This window comes from Poeciliopsis prolifica, unplaced genomic scaffold (genome assembly GCF_027474105.1).
Source record: "Poeciliopsis prolifica strain line A6 unplaced genomic scaffold, Auburn_PproV2 SCAFFOLD020, whole genome shotgun sequence".
In the NCBI taxonomy this organism is placed as follows: domain Eukaryota; kingdom Metazoa; phylum Chordata; class Actinopteri; order Cyprinodontiformes; family Poeciliidae; genus Poeciliopsis; species Poeciliopsis prolifica.
The window spans coordinates 5,237,860-5,256,370 of record NW_026562395.1 but is presented as its reverse complement, the minus strand read 5'-3'; the positions used below and the strand labels follow the sequence as shown (position 1 = coordinate 5,256,370).

Here is an 18,511-nt window from a genome sequence, read left to right as displayed (position 1 = left end):
CTTAGTGGAATAAAATTTAACTGTTAAAATTATATTTTTAACAGTTTGAAGCAAGAAATTTACATAAACAATGAAAAGACAGACATTATTATACACAGAGATTATTGTTATTGTTAAATATCAGAGCGATGGATGAAATAAGAAAAGCAAGAAACCTGACTGAGTGTGATGATCCACAAGAAAACCTGTAGTCATATGGACTGAAATGCCACTCGGCAAAAAAAAAAAGAGTCATTTTTCCAAAACAGTAAAAAAAAAAAAAAACTGCTGTACTTTCCAGGGACAAAAATCCCGGACGTTGACCATGTGCTCTGTGGTCTGATGACACTGAAATTGAAGTATTTGATGATAATAAGCCAGTGGAAAATGTTTAATTGTGAAACTCAGACACAGCCAAAATGTTTGAGGTTTTTTTTTTCAGAAATTTTCCGAGATTAATTTAAAACTTTGAGTTTTTCTAGTAAATATTCTAGTTTTCCAACTCAGAAATGTGCTGCTTTTTTCCTCTCTAGAAAACCTTCAAGGCTAATCTCAAAATTTCTTCTTTTTTTTTTCAAGTGCGTTTCACATTTTTAAACTGAGAAATTTCCAAAAAGTTCTTCAAGAAAATTTGTGAAACTCATCTCAAAATTTCCAAGTTTTTTTTTTTCTAGAAAATTAATATTTGATTAGATGTCTTTTTTATACAGCACGCATCGTCACAGCTAACATCCCCATCATGTTTAAATCAGTTTTGGACAAACAGTAGACGATCTTTGGCTAAAGCTTCTGTACAAATGGCGATTTTTTTTTTGTCAGTGAACTCAACACTCTTTAGGACCCAGGGCGGCCTCCCGGGGAAGTCCTCAGCCGCTGGCGGGGCAAAGGCAGGCAGGCAGAGCCCAGGAACACATCCACGCACATCCACACACACACGCAGGCAAGCCGAGCTCCTCTCCGACAGAGGAGAGAGCGCACGGAGGGATAAACACAGGGAGACCGGAGGAACGCGGCGGCAGGCGGCTCTCGCGTGTCTGTTTTGTGTGTGTGTGTGTGTGTGTGTGTGTGTGTGGTGGCGCGCGCGCGCGCTCGCTCGCTCGCTCGGTGCTCGAGACGACTAGCGGGGCGGAACATGGAGCGGCTCGGGAAAAACGCTGGGAAGTGACCTCGAACCGAGGAGAAGATTGGGGGAAGACGAAGCGAACGGAGAGAGCGAGAAGACGGACGGACTGACAGACGGACAGCTCGGACGGAGAGGAGGAGGGGAAGAAAAGAAAGAGAGAGAGAGGGAGAAGTCTGACAGAGGAGGAAGAAGAGTGGGGAAGGGGTTCACCTGGAACTCGCGAGGATTTTAAGGTGACTCCTTTGGGCTTTTCATGGCCATATGTAGCTGGTGTGTGTCGCTGACATGTGCTGCGTGGCTCCGCACTTGGGAGAAAAAGTGTGGTGGGTTCGCGTTGCGCACGCGAGTGTGCGTGTGCGCGGGCGAGACTGTGCGCAGCGTCGGTTTACGTTAGTTGTGGAGGTTGTTTTCCCTTCCACGCGTGAAGGAGGGGAGGAAAGGGAGCCAAAGTGAGATGGAAGTGACCACTGTGAACTGGAGTGAAGGGATCAAAAGGAGTGGCTACTTTTTAGGGAACAGCCTGATCCCATTCCAACACATACACGCACACACACACACACTTCTCTGGTATGTTACTTTAACTTGAGAAACAGTAAAGCAGAGTCCACTTTCACCCTCCCTTTAAAATGCCTCTCTCACCATGTGTTTGCATCTGAGTGTGGACTTTTTCCTCCCACAAGCCAGTGCGCACTTGCAGAAAACCCCCCCAAAAAATACAGCTCAGGGAAATTTTATTTATTTATTTTTCTGAGAGAGGCTCGATAAGTAGTAGCAGCTCCAGTCAATGTGTGTGTGTGTGTGTGTGTGTGTGTGTGATACTATGTATCTGTCTGCGTGTTCCTGTGCCATATACGGCAAACAGGTTGAGAGGAGGCAGATCTGATCAGACGCACAGCAACAGAGGAGAGAGCGTGGCACAGGCTGAGCAGCAGCACACTGGATTACACACACACACACACACACACACAAGCTCTGGAGCCAGGAGAACAGCTGGGAGAAATGTGTGTGTATGCCCCAAAGCCTTTTCACTTTAATGCATGCGTCTGCCTTTACACGTGCGGCACTGTTTGCTCTCATATTATCCTCCTGCCGCCATGTGAGTGTGCATGTGTCCAGCTGAGGCTGTGTAAATATGTAAGAGGAAAGGTGGTGTGTGTGTGTGTGTGTGTGTAGGGGGGTGTTTGGTCATCTACTCAGACAGCCTGGTCGACAAGGAGCTGGAATGCAGACGACGAGGTGGATGGGAAAAGAGGGTGATGGAGATTTTTAGGATCTTAGAGAAAGGGAGGAAAAAAAAGAGGAGGCGGGAGGAGAGATGCTCTCTCCAGGAGTGCTCAGAGTGTCGCTCATTCATAATTCACCTCTATGGCAAACGTTCATTCACATATTGACCCCCCATGGCTGCGCTCACCGTCTTTCCTGTCTCTCAATGGACGCCCCCCTATGGCGAAGTGTTCAGTTAGCCCTCCTCCTTTATCCTTTATCACTTTCTCCAGACAGGCAGCCTGAGCACCTCCATGTTTCTTTCTTTCTTTTTTTTTTATTTTGTTCGGCCGTTCCGGTTGTTCGACGCCAGCAGTTTTTCACCGAGAGCCTCTTGTGTGAAATTGAATCGTGTAAATTGAATATTGAACTCAGACTCCACCCCTACACACAGATAATTGGTTTGGATGGATCAGTGGGTTAGTGCTCTCAGTACAGCTGTTTGACTGATTCCCTGAACCCCGGCTCAAACAGTCCATAATGGATCCATAATTCATGTGTGAATGAATTGAATCGTCTGTGTTTTGAATACGAGCGTCGAGGCGGTTTCCTCGGACCGTCGGCTCATGGTTTATTCAGCATAAGCGTCCCAAAATGGCTGTGTTCTTTTGGGGTTTTTTTTTCCTCCTTTTAATTTGTTTTGTTTTGTTTAATATTTCTTGTGGTGCTACTGAGGGCCTGCCTGGGAGCTGCACAATCATCGCCCACCGCTGAGATTTGGTCAGCTGTGGCTGCCGGCCATATGGCGCTTGAGTCTAAAACGCAATGTCAGGTGAAAGCATGCAGCCGGGGCCATGGTACATTTAGTACTGAAAGGTAAACGTTCCACTACACATTACCTTATCAGCAAAACTGATAAAAATATCCTGACCTCTTAAGTTGTTGGGGGATGATGGAGTGTATTTACTTGGTGAAAAGAGGACAACGTGCGCTGTGCAGCTCGCATGGGAAGGCGGCATTTGTTACAGCTGGTCCTGTTTTTATGGAGCAGCAGGCTGGTAGGGAGTGCTGAGCAGGTACATGTATATTTGGGTATAGTTCCAGAAAAAAAAACAACAATTATTTAGTTCATTTGAATTGTTTTATACTCGCAGTAGCAGCGATCTTTTTAAGTGCCTTTATTTGGCTGTAACCTGGTACTAAAGATGCATCGGTCAGATTTTTGGCCAATTTCTAGCTGCCAATTTTTATGAAGTTTTAACATGCCGATATCAATTGGAAATCTTTTTAATTGTCAATAATAACCGTGCTCAAAATACTTTTTCTAATGTTTCTCATACGAGAGGAGACAACTTTGTTGCATCACAGGAGTTGTTTGAAAACACAATTTTATAGATTTTAAACGATTTTCCATCAACAAAAAGATGTTTTTAAGGTGATCTGAAATTCCTTGCTCCTGTATTTCTTTCTTTCTTTTTTTTTTTTTTTTGCATTGTGAGCATTTCAATCTCTAAACTCTATATCAAGGATTTGGCATCAAGGCTTCACTGGCCTGCCCCAAATTTCTCATGCGTTGGCGTTGCAATGGTACAGATACACTCTCTGTTAACACTGATGTTCATTATGCAGAAACCTCGCCGTGAATCTTTGGTGGACGCACAGGAAAGACTGACTGATTGGGAGACGTCGGATTCAACCAGTGGCCTTCAGTTGCTGCATTTAGTTCCGCATATTTTCCAGACTCTCTGCACACAGATTCAACACACGCCAGTAGTAAGAGTGTGGCACTTCTGTCTCAGAAAAGTAGGTCACTTCCACTGACAACAGTATAATTTCAACTGAATCAAAGACCTCAGAAAAGTTTATTTCTAATGAAGTAGACTGACTTTTGGCTAGCTTTACTGATTTAACCTGGTTATGGTCACAGAAATCTGCTCTATATCTACAATACATAAATAATTGAGTGTTTATATATTACTTAAGGGATTTTCCTTATGAAAATTGCAAAAAAAAAATTTTTTATACAATGCTGCACTTTAAAGGGCTCATTATTATGTAAAATGTACTTTTTTTCAGCTTTACATCATTTTATGATGTCATTCTCTCATGAGAAACATACCTGGAGTGTTGCTTTGATTCTTTCATGTACTGTATGTTTGCGAAATCCTTTAATCTCCATGGCGACCTTTCAGCTGTGCAAAACGCCTGGGTGGACATAGCTCCGCCTTTAAGGATGAAACTCCTCTGAGCTGCAGTTTCCGAACTTCCACCTCACAGAGTAGCCCTTCCCCTTCGAATTGCCCACTCAGCTCCTTCAGACTAGCCGGCAGCAATTAGCAAGCACCGGGTGGAACTGGACATCTGCTGAGCTCATCAGTGAAATGCTGGTATAAAAGTGATGCGCTGACTCCTTGAGAGCAGAGTTTCAGAAAGATATGGAGCTTCTTAATGAGACAGAGGCCCAATTCCAAGGCGTTATTACAAGGTGAAGTCATTTTTATTACAACTGAAGGTAACACAGTTTCTTGAGCGTGCTATTAAATGGCACTGAGTGGCTGGAAAACATAACTCTGCTCGTTTAATTAGGTGAATCAGAAAGCTAACGCTGCACACTGACGGCCTAAACGGCTGTTGCCGAGTTTTTGAGCATTTAAAAATGCTCTCCTTGAATCCTAATAGGAGGCTGTAAACGCAACATTCAAGAAGCCTTTCCAAGCCAATAAACGGCTTGTCAAATTCAGCACGCTTCTCCTCAGCGCCGCCAAGTATTTGCTTTGCGTGTGTGCTGAGAAGAAGCCTCCTGTTTGTACACATCTCCTGACCAGTACACTGCAAACAAACAAAGCAGAAAGAGGCGAACCGGAGGAAGAAGGTCAGATAAATATAAACTGGGAAGTAGAGCTTATGATATAGTTTGGTTGGATCTCACAGAACAGTTTATGCCTGTGCCACTGGAGCTCATAGCTTATTATTTTTAGCTCTTAATAGATTGGCAAATTATTGTGCTAACGTTCATCTTTACCGTGCGTACTTTATGTCGAGGTGCAGAACTAATTCTTCCCAAAGGTAGCAGTGACCAGAACTATTTGGCATCAGCCGAGAGGAAGGAGGCTTTAACGGAATGCTTTTCATCTGCAAGAATCCTCAGAGGCATGTAGGACAGAGTCAGGGTTCATAGCACTGCAGCCAAAGCCAACCCGAAGGGAGGAAAAAAGAAAGAAAAAAGTCAGCTTTATCTGGGCTGCTGTTCACATCAACCTGAGCACAGCAGGAAGACTGTGTTACAGCCAGGGAAAGAGAGAGACATTTCTTTACCGCCACGCATTGAGTCGGTGGTAAAAAGGTCGGTGTGCGTCTAAATATAGAGGAAGGATATTGCGGTTAGGAAGGAAGCCTTGTGGCCTAAAATTCAGTTTTCAGAATCGTGGGAGGATTTCCATCATGATTCTGGTTTACATGGGGAGGAATTTATCCATGCATACGCAAATGTGGGATGTATGAAAAGTCTGAAATTTACCTACTACCTGTTTATGTGAAGGGTTTTGTGAAAACAGAATGCATTAATGCAGCTTGCAGCGGCTCTGTTTTTTTGTCAGGTGTTTCTGTTTACAGGTATCCATCCATTATTGGTGTCGATCTTGAGGAAAAAAGGCAGAGCTGGAATGGTCTTCTGTTTACATGCAACACTGTATTACAGTTTTAGATCAAAGGTACAAGTCACATGCATATTTCCTGATTACATTAATACAATATTTCCAAATTAGTACAAAACAGGCAACATCGCTACTGTGTTGGTTTGTTTGTTTGTTGTTGTCTTACGGCAAAGTTTTCTTTAACTAACCAGTAATTTCTTGGAACTGTAGTTACCACACTCTGTTTTCTCACTCTTTGATTCATCAGTTATTACAAAGGATGATTTTTTTCCCTCCAAACAACATCCTCTACTCAATTCAATGTGATTAAAATGGGTAAAGTAAAGATATTTTGCACTAATTGACAACACACAGGCGGGTTAACAGTCATTCTTCTGGGAAAAGTGGGACAAAGTAGCTCAAGGACAACTTCCCCAACCTCAGAATGCCTTTAGCAGCTTCAACAAAAAAGTACACAGGGATGTGTGTGTTTGTATTGGTATGTTTTTGTTGTTGTTTGTTTCTTGTCGGGCTCTTCGGCAGCCACCGGGTCCATTTCTTCAGCCGTTGAACCATTCAGACTTTAAAGTCTCCTCATGACAGAAATACTTTCACACTTCAGGTCACTTCGGCCTTTTACAGCTCTGAGAACCCGGCTGGGTCAGACGCTCCGTCCTCCAGGTTTGCTTGGAAACGTTGACATAGACGGAGACGGTGGATGACTGGAGCCAAACTCTGCTGACTTAAAGGAGCAGACACACACACACACACACACGCACACACACACACACACACACACACACACACACACACACACACACACACACACACACACACACACACACACACAGTATTACAACTGCAGGGAGGGGACGCTCTAAGCCAGTGGTGTCCAAACGTTCTGCTATGTTGGCCACAATTCTCACTTTAAAGTACATTTGCTCCACAACTAAAACATTTTTTTCCCCATTTTAAAGCGCATAAAATAGTTCTGTGAAAGAAAAAAGCTATATTTTACTGCAATAATGTAGTTGATTTCATGTTAAAGGGGATTTGAAAACCAGTGCACATCAAAAACATAAAAAGAGTCCTGCTTTTTTAAATAAATCTTTTATGGAAAAGTAGAGGAAAGTAGATAATTGGAGTCAAAAATTTTTTGTGGTACCAAACAACTTCAATTTTAGTTTAAGAGGACAAAGATACCCTAAGAAAATTACAAAAATTATATCCAATGTGCCAGCAAATCAAATTTCAACCATTCTTGAGTGAAGCTTGGGGTGTCGAGTAAAACCGTCTCAAGGGCCAACCAACATCTCTGCTCTGCAACCTTGAGGAAAACTTTTGCTTACAAATGTTTAGAGATGTAAAACGTTGAAGCTAAAAAAAAAAAAAAAAAAACTACTCTGTCAGCCTAAAGTCTTGATGTTTATTGCAGGCGACTATTATTAGATTAATTTATATCAATGAATCATGGCAGCTGTTCAGGGAATTTGTTTAATTTATGAGATCTGTGATTCAGCTGTTTGTGTAACTTTGTCCACTACTTTTAGCTGTTCTGTCAGTTTGTATTTTACTATGTTGCAGAGATGAAATATAATGTGGTGTAGTAAAATCATTCAGTTTGTCGAACTACCCAAAAGTCATCTACTCCAGTTACATAAGACAGTTGACAAAGTTGCAAGCATCTTCGGCTTTAGTTTCTCCAGGAGCAGCAAAAGAATAAAGATTTTTTTCAGCGTCCTGTTAGGAAGAATAGTTTAAGCTTTACTGTAAAGCTCCTAATTGCACTGATTGAAAAAACTAAAGTTGTTTTTACATGTTTGACAAAGCTTGTGAGGCTACTGGTGTATGTAAGTGTGCTGTAGCGGTGCAGAGTTGCAAAATAACTTTGCGGCTCAGTAAATTTAAGTCTGTGTTTTAAAACAAAAATGCTGTAAGTCGATTCAGCGCTGCCGTTATGTATCGAATCGGTATCAGCACATGCTAAACTTCAGGTATCGGTATCGGAGGTGGAAAAGGCGGATCGGTGCATCCTCCATTGTCTTCAACTGGCTGTTGTTCTGCATGGAGACGCACGCGTTGAAGGGAAGCGACTCGGGTAGCGCCTCTCTGTCGTATCCTTCGTGTTACACAAGTGCACAAGCGTAAGCCCGCAATGACACATGCACACAGTTTCAGCCTCATGCAGAAAAAGACGTCAGCAGGAACAAAAATAGAGCTTATAAATGGGGAGGGGGAAAGTGCTTTATGTTTCGCGAGGACTGATGTCATGTTTGGTCTAAATCCACGGCCGACGAATTAGCGGGCAGCTGCGGCGAGTATCCGCCTGCGCTGAGTTAGCTCACTTATCTGCTATCTCCTTTGGCGCTTTCAGAGGCGCGCGGTTCAAGGAGCTGCACTTTGGATGTGTGTGCTTTTGGACGCGTGTGTATGGGGGTCTCTGTCGGCTTGTTTGTGTGTTTTCAGCGGTGGAGGCATGCACACTGTGACGCTGCTCCGGTTGCCACGCAACTCCGGAACGTGGGAGGAAGGATTTCCTGTCCTTAGGAAGCTGTGTTTATAAGGAGGGTGGGAGTGAGAGCGAGAGTGTGTGTGTGTGTTTAGATTTCAGTTTGCATTTCAGCTAAATATGCTCGAGTGCTTGTGTGAATTTAATGCGTTCTCCGCCTGAAGTAAAAGTGCTATAGAAAGTCATCAAAGACACACACGCATGGCATATGGATAGGAACGGGGCAAAAAAGGCCTTTTCTTGTCCTTTTTCAGTTGCATAACTGTTGTTTGCAAAGCTTTGTCTCTATACGCCCCACCACCACCGCCCACGTCCTCACATCCACCCATGATGTCATCAGCACGCCACATTTCATGTCTCCTCTCGCACACGAGGCTGCACTTCTGTTTCTCTGCCCTTCACGCAGTCACAGAGATGCACGCAGCAGCTGGCCTGTCCTGCAGCCGTCGGACCCCCTCTGATTACGTAATTGACACCGAGTGAATGGGATGACGTCAGCTTGGCTCTCCATGACTCTCCCTTTCTCTCTGGCTGGCTGCGGTGATGTCATGACTGGATGCAGCCAAAGACATTGAGAGTGTGTGTTGGCATGCAGAGTTGCATTGGGAGAACACAAGTCCCTTTAGAAATTATTTTTATATGGTATGAAATGGCTCAAATCCTCCTCTTCTTTTCTTTTGCCTGGAAGAAAAATAATTCCCCTACTGTTAGACTTTGTGTTCATGCTTAGACCTTTTGTATGTTTAGATGGTGGCTTGATGAAACGATATCTTGAACTCTTTTACATTTTTGCCACGCTGCAACCAAAAAGTCTCTAATGTGTCTTCTTGGGATTTTAAGTGATGGATCAAAATAGACTAGTGCATAATTGTAAAATGGAAGGGAAATGATCCACGATCCACAATATAATAGATCTAAATAGTAAAAGAAAACAAGGCAATTTGTATGCAATTGAATCCCTGTACAAATGTAGCTGTTCTGTTTAGGCCTTAGAGGTTTACTTTGCTCCTGAGCGGTGCAGTATGGCATGAGTTGGTATACTATTTTGTCCATTTCCCTTATAAAACCTATCCATATAATCAACCTTTGCTGTACCATTCCTTTTGCTCCCTTCAGTTGTAGGTTCATGGGACAATTGTACGGTTAGGGTGGAGCTACTGGAGTCGCACAACACAGTCCATTTATTGGGGCACAGAAAACGTGAGACACACTAGTGCATCATGTTTGTCATTTGGCATTAGTATCACACTGCATTAGGCGGTTGAGTTTATCCATACTTGACTGATGAAATTCCCACTGGCAGTGGAAAAGCGCTCTCAAAGACACCCGGACCATAAAATAGAGTACCAAACTTTGCCAACCTCTTCTGTGTTGGCTTTGGAAAATGTTAGGCAACAAATGGCTTCCTTAAGACCTTAAGGAACACAGCAGGCTGGTCTGTTATGAAACAGGGTTACGTAATAAAACCATACTTGAAGCTTTGAAAGTCTTAAAAAGCATTGTTCAGTCCGTCATTTGGAAACAGACCTACCAAGATACCTACACTCACTGGGCACGAAGAGCAATAATCACAGAAGCAACCAAGAGAGCCCTGGAAGAGCTGCATAGATCCGCATCCCATTAGGGAGAATCTATCATTAGAAAACATGTTCATCATGTGAAAGAGTGACAAGGAGAGGGCCAATTTGTAAAGAATTCAATTATGCATCCTGTTTAGAGGGGCAACATGGAAGAAGAAGATGCTCTGGCCAGATGATTATCCCTCCCCTTGGTGAAACACGGTGGTGGCAACATCCATACTATGGGAATGCTTTCCTTCAGCTGGTGGGAATTGATGGGGACATTGACGGTGGTCCTAAAAGGAAAGGCTGTAGGAGACTTGAGACTGGCGTGGAGATTCACCTTCTAGCAGGACAAAGATCCAGAACTTAAGTGGCTAAGATCAGTGCAAATTCACATTAAAATGGCAAAGTAAAAAGTAGACTTAAATCTAAGTGAGAATCTGCAGGTAGGCTTGAAAGCTGCTGTTCTAAGATGCTCTTCGTCCACTCTGATTGAGCTTGAAACATCTTAACAGAAGAGTGATAGAGAGAGGTAGTTCGACAATGTGTGCAGTTGTAGGGGACACACGGCGAACTTCAGTTTTTTGACAACATATTTAAAAACCGTGTTCCTCTACTTTATAATTGCCCATGCCTGTACTTTATGTTGTTCTATCAATAAAAATCCCAGTGAAAAATTTTGACTTTTGTGCCTAAAACATCCACACAAAAAAAAAAAAAAAAAAAATCGGAAGAGGGTTTGACTGTTTTTGCAAGACACTGTAGACACATGGGAAATTTAGACAGATTCCTTTGTTGACATAGTGTTACTGCAGGCTCCTGAGACTTCTGTCTGAAACGGGCTCGCCAGCGCTACGTAGCTTGAAGCGTCATCACCTTATTGCCCTTCTTCTGCAACTGTCCTGACCTTTGCTGCCCTCCTCATCCTGGGACTCGCCAACAATCAAATGTGGGAAGTGGATGAAATTGGAAGAAGAGATGATGCGGGGCTGTCTCCACAGATGTGGTACACAGCAGTTCCCTATTTTAGCTAAAGTACACATCGTCACGGAGAAGAAAAAGAAGCAATTTAAGAGGTTGGGCTCTTTTTTTTTATTGCTCAGGAGGAAAAAATAAAATAGCTATATCTGGTTTTAGCTCAATGTTTGGGCAATGGCTTTTCGAGACGTCTCTATTTGTGTGTTGGGTAAAACAGGCTGCCTGTTGTGGTCTCACAACTATTGTGGTTGAAGCTCTGAACATCTGCCATCTCACACTGGATGGGAGGGCTGGGAGCTTTTAACAGACCTCAACACACACCCACACACACGCTCTAATACGTTTTGCGTTTCTTTTGTCCTCCTTCTAGCCCCAAAAAGCCGTGGGGGAAATCGCACAACGCGGTGACTTGCAGGCCAGCTCAAACGGCACACGTGCAGTCGTACCGACGCAAAATCAGCAGATTCAGCCTAATAAACTGATTAGCACTAGCTCATTGTGCATAAGGCCAAAGCACAAACAGAGCGCTGCACATTCCACTGACCAAACAGCTTAACGCTAAACAGGGCTGTTTAATAGTGCTTCACAAACACAAAGCAACACAAAATCCACACTGACATGGAGGCTGCACCCATCTTTTTCGATCGAAACAGATCAAAAGGATACCGACTGCTGCATTAATTATGTACATATGCACAAGATACAGATTCACATGTGGCCTCCCCTAGCTCCAAAAGGAGTCCTAGGGCCTTAGTCAGCGTCTGTGTGTCCGTGCGTGGGCCTGTTCCCTGGCACTCTGAGGGGAAAAAATACCTTCCCATATGATGTAAACACCAAAGTCCCTGTTTGTGTATGAGACCGTGCGCCTGTGTGTCTGTGTGTTTCTCTGTGCTCTCATAAGCTTCTGCTTCCTGAGTGTGTGTGCGCCCGCGTGCTTGTGACTGGCATGCTCGGAGATAGGATTCGCTGCCTTTGACAGTTTTCCAAATTATTCCCCAACACTGCGCAGTTTCTTTTTAAAGATAAGTCCCTCCGCCATCTCTGCTTTGTTCCGTGACGAAAGCAAACACGGCGTTGTCAGAGGCGGCTGACGTGTGACTGCGCAGACTAAAGGGAGGGCGGTCAAGTCAAAACTTGGGCCACCCGTTTGAGTTTAACCTGTAGGAATGTTGAGTTTCGAGTGTTTAAAGTGGCACCCAGGGCAATCCACATTCGGCAGTATTTGTAAGATCTTTGAAACTAAACAAGAGTTCATTGACATTGTGCTGGTACCAGAAAGGATCTTGAGGCACTGACCTAATCCTTTCCCAACTCATTCTTTCAAAATGAGCTGCATTCGCTTCCGTTGGTGCACCAGCTATGTTGGGATGTGCAAATGGCCTGGAAGGGCTGCGTGAACCTGATGATTGATTGCAGGAATTTTTAACATTCCACTACATCATTCATCAAGACGTCCTTGTGTCTGAGAGGCTAAATAGGGCTAGAAATTGTGAATTTTGTCCCTCCATGTACTCTAGCTGTATTTCCATAAACTTTACAAATGCGCGATTTGACATTTTGAAAATAAATTTGCTCAATAGAAACTCGCTAATTTCAAGAAAACACTTTTTTTTACTGTAAAGTTTTGGTACTTTGATGAGGTGGTTTTTGTTTGGTCTTATCAAAATTGGTGTATCTCCCAAAGCAGCAATGGAAACACTCCAGAGCCGTGATGTTACTGCTGGGGGAAATGACGGAGAAGGCGACAAGAAATGGCACGAGGATGATGGCGCTGCAGGTTTTTTTAGCCACTTGTTGTGTGAACTAGCTTATTCACATCATTTTAAATTAATGCATCTTGTTTTCTGCTCTTCGATACACAGTTGAAGATGACTGGACTGTGTTTTTGAGAGCAGGAACCACAGAGTTTTGAAAAACTGTCAAGGACTCTCCATTGTATTACAGACTACGCTCAAGCTAATGTCAATGTTTGCGCCGACCATATGTCTGTGAATCCATTTGCTCAACAGGTGACAAACAAATGTTGCTCTGTTGTTACCAACATGTGTGAAAGGTTTGCTTTGAGTAGTCACAGCAGTGTTCAAGTGAAGCCCAGAGATAACTGTGGAAAACAAAGACACTCAAGAGTCCCACCAATTCTTTGTGACAAAAATAAGAAAAAGGGCAATTTGAGTAAACAGTAACTGACCATTGATGTTGTGTGACTCTTTGTGGTGATGGTGGTTTTTGCTGACCTGGTTTGACTCAACCCAACTAGAACACTAAGTTGGATTTTATGTCCTTCCAGGTATCAGTTTCTGACTTCAGAGCTAAAACATAGGAAACAACTGTGACTTTTTCTTAGGTTGCTGTTGTGTTCTTCAATTTCTACTGGGTGGTGGGATGGTACCAGTTATGGTGCCTGTGTACAGTAATATTTCTAGCATGGTAACAGGTGTTATCTGTGGTCAAGTCAGATTCGCAAGAATATTTGAGCTCTTCCTGTGTAAAAAAACCCAACAACTTTTCCCCTAAAGTTAACAAGAAAAGTTTTACTAAGATACAATTGGAAAACTCAAATTTAAAGTCAGATTTCTCAATATATTTCTGATTGAGAGTGAACGAGGAAAAAGTTGACAGATAAACCAGAGCTGTTTTTTTTATTGTTTGATAGAGACATGAATGAAGTAAAAAAGTAAGTTGCATGAAATTATGATTAGTTTTTAGTTGTCCAGATGATAACGGGGTACCGCTGAAGATCGTTAGGGCTCGGAGCCTCATCAAAAATGTTAATATTTGTAAAAAAATTATGATTTTTTTACCTTACCTTACTTAATTTTATTATTACCACTAACTGTTCAAACCTTAAACACGCTAAGTCCTTTTTGATTTCATGTCTTTTCTGCATTTGTGCGTCACTAGCTCTTCCTCATGCGCCACAACAAAGTTTGTAATCTTTGTAATGGTTTAGTTTTTTTTTTTTTTTATAAATTTGGTAATTTCTTTACCAATTCGATCTGATTTACCTTTGAGACCAGAAAATCAGGTTTTCATTTTTAATTTACAGCAAAATTTAATTTCTGTAGAAACCCATAACACTCCTATTTGCTGCTTTTATTTTGAAGTGCTACTTTGGCAAAGGAAAAAAGCTAGAAAACACCAAATGGCGTTTGAGTTCATATCATAATTTTACTTGGTTTTAAATATCAAATTTCTCAACAACAACAAAAAACAAACATAGGCATGTACAGTGTGTGCATTGATTATGGAGTTTCACTTATACAAGCTCAAAATGTACAAACAGGCTCAGATATATAAAGGATGCCCAGCTGTGTCCAGGTTACCACCATTAGCTCATAAGCAATTTAATAATATGGAGATCTAAAAATAATTCATTCACTTTTATCATAAACCAGTGGCACTAATAGTAAAAAAAGAGCCACAGAAAAGATAGTCCAATCACCTGGGTAGCTGTTATTGCATGCTGAATTTGAACATTCTCTGACCCTTGACCTCCTCCCTAGAAACACAGTTGTGTTGATTTTGGACCAGGTGCTCATTTCTTAGTTGCTTCCTCTCAATCTATCAGTCTGTCGAAAAAGTAGCATCATGACAGATGCTTACATTGGCTTACTGTTGCAGCATTGTTTATGATCAGTTTGAGTTTTGGTTGGACTGAAACAATTCATCAGATTGATCGTGCTGAATTGATGATTGAAATAATCCTCAACAAATTTAGAAATCGATTAACTGACCATTTTTTGAGCCAAGACTCAAAAAAGATCATTTGCTGTAAAAAATAGGAAAAAAAAAACTCAATATAGTAATTAAGCCAGAGTTCTACACAAATATACATTTTGCATTTAAGATGATAAAAACCCTCTTTGTCTGTAAACATGTGCTACCCAAAATGTCTTAAGTGACATAGTTTTAGGTTCATTCAGTTCAAATTCTGTAAAAAACAAAACAAAAAAACTTCCTGCTAAGCAGCTTTTGCTACACCTTTATCAGATTATCTACAAATAAACAGATCAGCCTGGAGCTTTTCACATGTTGACATCAGTATTCGTGATATCTGCATTTACCTCCAAAAAACTGTCCAGCTACCTGCTGCATCTAGACAAAAAACATGTTTTTGCAAAGTGACTTTTATGTTGCCGTGTTTGCATTTTTGCACCAGTATTTTTGTGATTCATGGGAAAACCTTAAGCCAGAGGCTTTCTCTCTATCGTTGCCAGGGGCAAATGTATAATAATAGTCAATTTTGAGGGGAAAATGCGATTGAAAAGAGGAACAGGATTTCTGTTGTCTTTCGCCATCCAACAACTGCAGAGTGAAAATGTTCCTACGGCCGCTTGCTTTGATTTCACCGCGGAGCGCCACAGACGGAGCTTTTACTGCGGCCCGTCAAGACGAGTCGCCACATTCAACATGTTTCTGCTCCAACAGTGAACGCCAGGTGCAAAACAATCATCAGCTGTCAACACATTCATCACAACCGCATTCAGATCTGGTCAGGGGCCACACAGGAGCTCGCGCTGGAAACGATATGTGTCATGTGTTTGTTGCTTGGCAACTTTGTCTGAAATACCCCTCCCCCCCCTCCCTTTCCGAACCCTCGTGACCTTGCGACCCTGCCAAGTCTGGCGTTACCACCGCCCCCCCTCCTCCTAACACTTGTATGAGGCTGTGTGTTATCTGAGACGATGGCGCGACCTCTGCGTGGCAACTGGGAACAGCTGTGATTTCGCTGAGGTTCAGGCGAGTGTACACACACACACACACACGCACACACACAGACACTTTATGTTTTTAGCGCGCGCATGCCGTCACTTTTCGTGTGCGCGTCGCAGCCACTACAACTTAATACGGCACGCAGACACCTCCACGGCGCGATAGACTCAATCATCCACGTCGTCAGCTACCCCACTCAAAGCGCGCACACACCCTCAACCGTGCTGTCAAATTGCAGCCAAAAATAGCCGAGTCGAGGGAGCGACAGGGAGCAGTCATTTCCCTGAAGATCCATTCATGTAAAATACTGTTATTCAAACCTCCCTCCCCCTTTGTTCAATAGTCTTATTCATCTCTCTTTTGACTGGAAAACCAAACAGAGCCCCCGTCTTTTGCTTGCCAGCGCCAGGCACTGTGCATGTGCACGCACGCCCTTGTGTACCTGCTCCGCTCTTCTCCATAAGTGGAATGCCCTTGGCCGTATGACCTGCGTGCTCCTTGCCGAGCCATCCGCCGAGCGCCCCCCGGGGTCTGCTGCGGAGCGGCCGCTTGAGCCAATAAGGAACTCTGGCTGGCAAGTGACATCATTTAGGGGGGATCTTTAGGGCTGGCCCCCTCGAGGTGATTCGTCGCAGTGAGAGGGTGCTCTTATTGTTATTAAGATTGAGTATTATATGAAGGGCTATCAGAGGAGAGCCCCCTTAATGAAAGTGGAGCATGGAGAGCAGAGGCTGCAGCGGCGGAAGCGCTGCAGGAAAAAAAACCGCGTGAAGGGGAAGAGCTAGAGCTGGAAGAGGAGGAAGACTGAGGAGGGGAGGAAGGAGAGTTGAATGTGGAAGAGGACAGGCCAAGAAGAAAGAGAGCAAGGGGGTCGGCGGGGTGGAGGGGAGCGGGTGCTGAATATTTAACAGCTGTGTCCAGACTTGCTGACTCCGTGTGTTCATGCTCTGAATGTAGCATGAGATGCAGACAGTGGGTACAGGAAACCGCCGTTAATATATATATATATATATATATATATATATATATATATATATATATATATAAAAGGCAAAAGTGCAAGACCTAGAAGACGAGAAATCAAGAGCGTGTGTGCGTAAAAGCATGCACATTTTCCAGGTTTTTGTCCTTCTCTAGTCTTCTGTTCATGTGTGGGTGCATCTAGGAATGTGAGCTTGTGTGTGTGTGTGTGTGTGTGCTCAAGTTTCACCCAGCATTTGGTATAAAAGTGGAACGCCCTACCTCTGAGGAAAATTCCACCTTTAGCTGCTCCTACGTTGTTGCTGTAAATCTTCAGTTTGGGATGTCCAGCATCTCCTCTCCTTTTTGCGAACATTAAGTTGTTGTTTACTGACTTTATCGCATCTGTAGTCTTTTAACTTCCCTTTACGCTTTTAGTTCAAAGTTTCGCTACACTTCCCAGAATGCCTGCTTGGTTGGTGTACGGTCTGTGTTCATGTCAGCCGCAACATGCAAGTTTTAGGTAAAGTAGGTAAAGAAAGCAGGTGAAACTTTAGTCAAAAATTTTTTCAACTTTCAAATCCAAGTACAACGCTTATGAAACCATATATAATTTCCTCTCGTTTTAGTTCTACATTGTAAATGATGTTGGACGGCAAATTATTGATAAATCACATACAAGTAAACATGCCATAGTTAGCTTAGCATTTCAGCTAGCATAAGTTCAATGTTAGCGTAAGTCTTTAGAAACAAAAGGTTGTCCTGAAGAAATCGCTCTTGGGCTAAAATATCTGACGGTGTCATTCTCTTTTTTTTGTTGCTCTCTTTCCTCTAAAACTGGATGACAGAAGTTCCTCAATCTTGTGCGTTTGTCTGAACTCGTCTTTTGTTTTTTTAAGGACTGTTTTGTTTATTAGTCATTTTATTTGTCGTTTATGTTTATTTATTTTGGATATTTATAATGTCTTCCAGTTCCAGGGTTAAATGTTCATTAGAATTTAAAGTTTAGTGATCTTGGATTATTGTTATGCCTTTATCATTACATTAGTTGAAAATGGTCTCAAACAACATTATTGTTTATCGCAATAACTTCTATGGACAACTTGTCGTCCAGCAAAATTTGTTATCGTGTTAGGCCTAGGTATAGCTCAGCGAGTGAGATGGGACACAGAAACAATGTTAATGTAGATAATGTAACAGTAACGGTAACAAAATGGAGCTATTGACGTCCTGTACATTGTATTATGTGGTTCAGGACTAATTAGAAAGAATCCTCAATACTTTAAGAAAATTATATCAATTTATTTCCTACTATTCCTCCAAGATGAATTTCTGTGGAGCGCTGGACATCTGAGACTCCTGAAGTCTTTTGAAAGACCAAAAAAAAAGGTGAGCGCAAGACTTATTGGTTGTTTCTTGGGATTGTTCTGTCTCTTCATAGCTTCAGTAGATCTGCTGCTGTGTGAAGTTGTATTAGGTTTTGCTGCTTGGCCGTTGTCCAGCTCTTCCACCAAACTCTTTTTGTTGTGCACGTTCAAAGGGATATTTTCTTACTTAAATGCTTTCGAACAAATCTAAAGCTATTTAATTAGTGCGGGTTCCACTGGAGAGCTGCGGCATTGGATATCATTCCACAGTGGTAGTGAAGAAAACACCGGAGAGCCTTGTTTTGATTTGCCTGTCAAGCCAACACCTTTTACTACATGCTGCTGTAATTCCCAGGAGCACCGACAGAAATTAACTGTCTGACTCGCCTGCAAACATTTGTGAAACTAAAATAAAACAAACCTTACAGGGAGTTATTTTCATGAGCTGATCAAATGTCACTGATGGTACGTTATGCATGTGGACC

The 18,511-nt window shown here is 42.6% G+C and overlaps 1 protein-coding gene across 1 annotated transcript in view; it reads left to right on the top strand.

Moving 5' to 3' along the window:
• Positions 1–875: 875 nt before the first annotated feature.
• The window catches only part of ches1 (checkpoint suppressor 1), a 74,693-nt gene continuing 57,057 nt past the window's right edge, over positions 876–18,511 (top strand). The window contains exon 1 of the mRNA XM_055044139.1: positions 876–1,335. The gene's annotated coding sequence lies outside the window, so the exon portion shown is untranslated. The remainder of the gene's footprint in view (positions 1,336–18,511) is intronic.